This window comes from Meleagris gallopavo, chromosome 4 (genome assembly GCF_000146605.3).
Source record: "Meleagris gallopavo isolate NT-WF06-2002-E0010 breed Aviagen turkey brand Nicholas breeding stock chromosome 4, Turkey_5.1, whole genome shotgun sequence".
Taxonomy (NCBI): domain Eukaryota; kingdom Metazoa; phylum Chordata; class Aves; order Galliformes; family Phasianidae; genus Meleagris; species Meleagris gallopavo.
Window position 1 is genome coordinate 31,274,702 of NC_015014.2, and position 5,779 is coordinate 31,280,480.

A 5,779-nucleotide genomic window follows, 5' to 3' on the forward strand; every position below is an offset into this window, starting at 1 on the left:
GGTTTAATTCCTCATAGTTTATTTGCTTTTTTAAGTGTTGCAGGTACAGTTGAAAAACATGAATTCTTATTACTATATAGTTCTAAATATGTAAAATATATTAGAATAATAGTAACATCATCTTTTTCTGCCAATTTTGCTTTATTTTCTTCTTGTTTGGATGCTTGTTGCTATATCACCACTATATCTATGTAATGGAATTACTAATGTGTAAGCTTAGTTTGTTTCATTACTTGCTGAGTTACTTCTAATATTCTCACTGTTCACTGCATTTCTTATTCCTTCTTCTGCCAGAACCCTGTGTTCTTGTTGAAATCTAATACTGGAATTCAGTTAGGTTCTCAAGTACGATCAGAATCTGACAGAAACATGTGATTATACCTACCATGTGCAAAGAGAAGACTAATGGGCTGCTCAAATAATCTTTTTTTTCCTATATTGCTGACTGTATAATAAGCGGTGGGTAAGAGTCTTCAAAAAAGTAAAACATTTGCTACTCATTTCAGTGACATAAAGGCTATAAAATAACTTTTTTCCTTTTGAGCAACAATCAGCAAATCAAAACTGCATTTCAAATGAGTTAATGTTGCTTCTGCTAAAAACTTTGTGAAAGTCTGTTTTAACATATGACCTGGATATCTTTGAGGCATCATTTTTCATCTAGTCCTTACTTACTTGCATAACTTCTGAAGGAAGAATGAGAAATGATTTCTGTAATAAATATTTATAAACCTCTGGGGAAAAAAATATTTGCTTTTGGTCAGTATAAAATATTCTGAGAAGATTAAATACTTGCATGATACTGACTCAGAATAGGAATAGTTTAGCTTTGAGAACTGCTGTATTCTGTATTGACTTGGACAAGACTTTCTTGCTACTAAGGCAAGTATTAGCTCCTTGGCTGGTAGGTCCTAAAGTTCATACTCAAAGGATATTCTTATGAACAAAGCGTTTGATTGAAGAGTGTTTAATTAACTGAAAGAGAATGATCAGCTGTACAGCATCTCTTGGAGCCTCATTTACAACATGTATATGAAGACAGCGTAAGTTCTCATATCCTTTTTTTTTATAAGGTAGCAAGTAATGTGGTTTTGTGAAATCTCTGCAGAAAAAGCTTTCTTCTAAGGTACTTTTCCGAGGTAGCCATACAAAAATAACTTGTTATGATAGCAAATTTAGAATGAAGTCATAAAGTGCTTTAACCTTCTGCAATTGCCAATGAAAACAAAAACTGCAAAATTGCTTTCTTTGACCTACTGTCTCGCAGGTGGTCTTAGTCATTTACAGAAGTTACTCTGCAATAAAGTAATTCTGTTTGGTGGAGCACATATGGAGATGGAGGCCCCCCTTAAGAATCTTGAATTAATCCAGCTTTCTGATATCTGGTTCTTAGCCCGCTTTCTCTGTGGACCCTCCAGGCCTGACACATACCCAAAGAGCCCAGCAGTGCTTTTCAGCTGGCTATTTAAAGTAGCGTTGGAGGGGGACAAACAAAAGCTATTAATTAAAATGAACATATAGCATTTTGTTTGATGAAGACTGGAACTGAGTCTTATTCAGTGAGACCTAAAAATCAATATGGTGGTGCCAGACTTTGCTCTGACAGCATATTTTGGCTTTCCCTGGGACCTATGTCTAACAACAACAGTCTCACAATTACGAAATGTAAGACCTGTGCAGCTGAACTTTTACCTCAGTGACAACAAGGCATGTGCTAGATCCAATGTATTGTGCTTTTTCCTGACAAGTGTAAGATACAGTAATGTGGTTGTTGCATGGGAAAGGCTGAAGTAATCAAATAAATCTATGTTTCAGTCTGTTCATCCTTGTAGCTAAGAAACAGGCTAAAGGGAGGGGGGAAAAAGATGATGGATGATAGCTTTTATATCTGTTCTCTTTTAATCACAGTGCTTTACTAGGTCAGGGGCTTGGCTTCTAGACAGAGGAGAGAACAAGGCTCCTGCACAAAACATCCAGACTTGTCCCCCTAAGTTCTACTTTTAGCTGAAGTTCCCAACCTGGCTCATACTTAATTCAGTGTTTTTTGTTTTTTTCCCACTTGGTCCCTGTTTCATCTTACTTCAGAGCTTCATGTAACCATTTTTTTTCCTTAGGGCACTATCAAATGAGAGAGCTGGAACGAGATGATCTCCAAGGTACTTTTCAACCCAGATCACTTTATGGTTCTGTGATTACATGATCTTCAGTGCAGACACTGTGATCTGTTGATCATTTTCCAAGTGATTTCTGTTTGTAAGACTATTTTGCCTGCATGTATAGAGCAGGTTGTTCTATATTCACTTGTCTTTTAACATAGTAGCTGCTGTTGCAATCTTAATTTATACTGCCTCATTAAGTATGTCTTAAATGTGTTTGGAACATTAATTGTTTAACTAATATCATTAGTTTCTCTACTTTCATTGCTCTGCTCCATGGTAGAGGGAGCAGGACTGTGCAGCAGCAATCTAACTATTACTAATAGTAATGTCTAATAGTTATATGTTCATATGTTAATATGTTCATTTTAATTAATAGTAATTGTCTACGGCCATCCCACCCTGGCAACGTCCGATCTCGGAAGCTAAGCAGGGTCGGGCCTGGTTAGTACTTAGATGGGAGACCTCCTGGGAATACCGGGTGCTGTAGGCTTGCCCAGGGAGGTTGTGGAGTCTCCTTCTCTGGAGATATTCAAGTCTCGCCTGGACGCCTACCTGTGCGACCTGGTGTAGGGAACTTGCTTTGGCAGGGGGGTTGGTCTCGATGATCTCTAGAGGTCCCTTCCAACCCCTACAATTCTGTGATTCTGTGATTCTGTAATACTAGTAGTAATAATAAGTACTGCTAAAAGTATTGAAGAATCCTAACATATGAAGACTTACCAAAAAAAACAAAAAACCAAAACAACAAAATGTTGCATGGATGTCAAAGAAATCCTCTGTGGAGTGAGGGATTAAGTAGCTTATGATTTAATTTGATTTACACTGGTGTTGGCAAGAACACTTGCAAAAATTACGTGCCCACTTAAAAATTATTTTATCCTTACTGAAAGTTAGGTGTCGGTGATTTCTTTTGTAGCTGGAGCATGGATGGTGTGTGAAACTTTCGATTATGCAGTCTAATCAATACCATCAGTGTCAAATACCTTTCCTTATGCATCTTAGGTTCCAAGTGAGCTCTAAGATTATTAATGATTGCAATTTCTTAGAAATAATTTGATATTTATTTTTCTAAATTTCCATGTGATACGACTACTTCTGAGTTGCATTAACATTTCCATACCATTAATCATTGTGATCTAAGATGGGCAGGACTTAGTGTTTTTCCAACCTCTGCCCCCTCCTTCCCCTCTGCTTGCTTTTTCAGATACTGTAAAAATTCCATCCAAGGCTTTATTTTTAAACTACTCCACTCCACATTAATACTTTGTGTACACAGTTGCTGCCTAGGAACCATTTTTTTAATGCATGATATCTGAAAATGGGCACACTCCTAGCTCTAAAATTATTATTTTTTTCAAATGAAAGAGTGTTTTATTGATGAACGTTGTCTAATTGCAAAGCAAAATTATCAGTGCATGTATGGAGGAGAGTTAAAGAAAATGTAAAAAATGGCAGGCTATATTGCAGTGTTCTTCCAAGCTAAATTTTTAAAATGGTATTGATGTATGTTTTCAGTTTGTAGTCCTCATTGTGCAGAGAAGTCCCCTTATGCCAAAGTCTTGTTAGGGTTCATTTTCAATATGAGCGTTTCTACTTTCAGTGAAGCCATAAAGACTAATCATTTATAAGATAAGCCAAAGTTCCAGTGCAAATGATATATGGAGAGCATGAGAGAGCACAAAAGGCTTACATATATAATGCTTTTGAAGCAGTAGTGTTTGTTGGTGCGATGAGGAAAACCTTCACCTTTGCTCTAGATGTTTCTTATTGTGTAGGCTTTCCTGTAAAGCTCATAATATTTTATTATTTATCATAAAACAGTTCCCAAACATCTCACTGAAACAACTTCAAGGTCTTATTGCAAAGTGAAGTTAATTGAGAAATGAGAATGGCGAACCTTGTATTTTTTGTTTCAAATTATGTGATAGCGTATTATTTTTCTATCAACCACTGCTTCACTCAATTCACATAGGAAGTACTGTCTGTATTGTATTCTATCTGTAAATTCTGTAGTCATTCTCCAGGTTATTTTTCCATTTCCCAAATTTATTTACATCCACCTTCATAGTCACACCCACCCACTTGTAACTTTTGAGTGTTAAGTAGGTCAGAACTGAAACAAAAAATACATGGCCTTACAGTATCTTAAATATTAGTTGTCTATTTTCATTTTTGTGACAGTTTGCTTAAAACAGGTGTTTTCACTGAGGAATTTGGTAATGCTTGAGTCCTTCAGTACACAATGAGTTAGTGGGCATGGTGATGATTGGTTGACAGTTGGGCTAGTTGATCTTGGTAGTCTTTTTCAGCCTTGATAATTCTATGATTCTGTGAATATGTATTTACTGAATGTCATCTATGATCACACTTCTCGCTTATCTTTATTTTTAGCTCTTTCAGATACTTCTGAGTTTTTCCAGGTTTTCACATGCTAATTTAGAAACCCTTCATTTTGCTAGCTTGTATGTTGTAAAAACAACTTTTGTGCTGCAGTCTGTGCTGCAGTTATTTTTTCTCATATCATTTATTAGTAATGGATTTATACTAATTCCAGTTCATTTGAGCTATTGCAGTGACTAACAGGACTTGCTAATCAGGGTACTGTATCTAGCTGAACAAATAATTTTAATGAGCTTGATGTAATATAAACCATATTTATGATTGCTTCCCAAAAGCAAACAATTCTGCATGTTATTCTCGTTTCCAAAGCCTCTTGCTGCATGTTGAGCATTTGCAACGTGAAGAAAAAGAAGAAAATAATCATTTACTTGCAACCCAATTGCTTTACTCAGATTCTTATATAATTCTCCTGTCCCAACCTGAGAACAAGAACATATTCTATAACCTTCTGTTAACCCTTACCAGAAAATACTGCTTTAACAAGATTTTCAAAGAACTTGCTGACAAATACATGAATTCTGTTTCTTTATTAAGGCAGAAAAGATGTGCTTAAATGAGGTTTGCAAGTTCAGAGAAGGAGGAATGCATTTAAGAAAACTTGATTGTACAAAAAAGTCAGCTGAAGAATCTCAGGAAAAAAAAAACCACTTCAGTTTTTACTAGCTACTGAAGCTCTTCAAGTATTTAAGCTGTTACTTAAATCAAGGTTTTTATGATGTATGGAAGTTTATGGTAGGCAGAACAGATCCAGTGAAAGGAAACAGAGAACAGGAGTTACGGCTTATAACTGTGATAAACCACCAGAATCACTCATTGGTATTTACTGTCATTGATGGTAAGGCTCAAATAGCTCTTTGTGTTGGGTTTTCTTCTTATGGAGAAATGTCCTGATATGTTAATAAAGCTGACTCCAATAGTAGTAGCTGTGGCCGTATCATGGAAATATTTGCTTTCTGGGGAGTTCTTACAAGAATAAGCTTCTTGTCATAACTTTTAGTATTTCAATTTTTTTTCCTCAGCTTTGTGTTTTTCTTCATTTTGTACTTTATAAGAACAAATACTGTTAATTGTCATCCATGATTGCTAACATAGGGATGAAGATGTGTTACCATCTAGTTCTTAACCCTCTTATTCAGCCCTTCAACTGAATGGAGCTGGTGACCAGAAATCTAGATTCTATGCTTTGTTCTAGTAATAGCCTCATGCTTATGCTACAGCTC

The 5,779-nt window shown here is 35.9% G+C and overlaps 1 pseudogene; it reads left to right on the forward strand.

The window, feature by feature from the left end:
* Positions 1-2,540: 2,540 nt before the first annotated feature.
* Positions 2,541-2,649, forward strand: LOC116216631 (annotated as a pseudogene).
* The last annotated feature ends 3,130 nt before the right edge of the window (positions 2,650-5,779 follow it).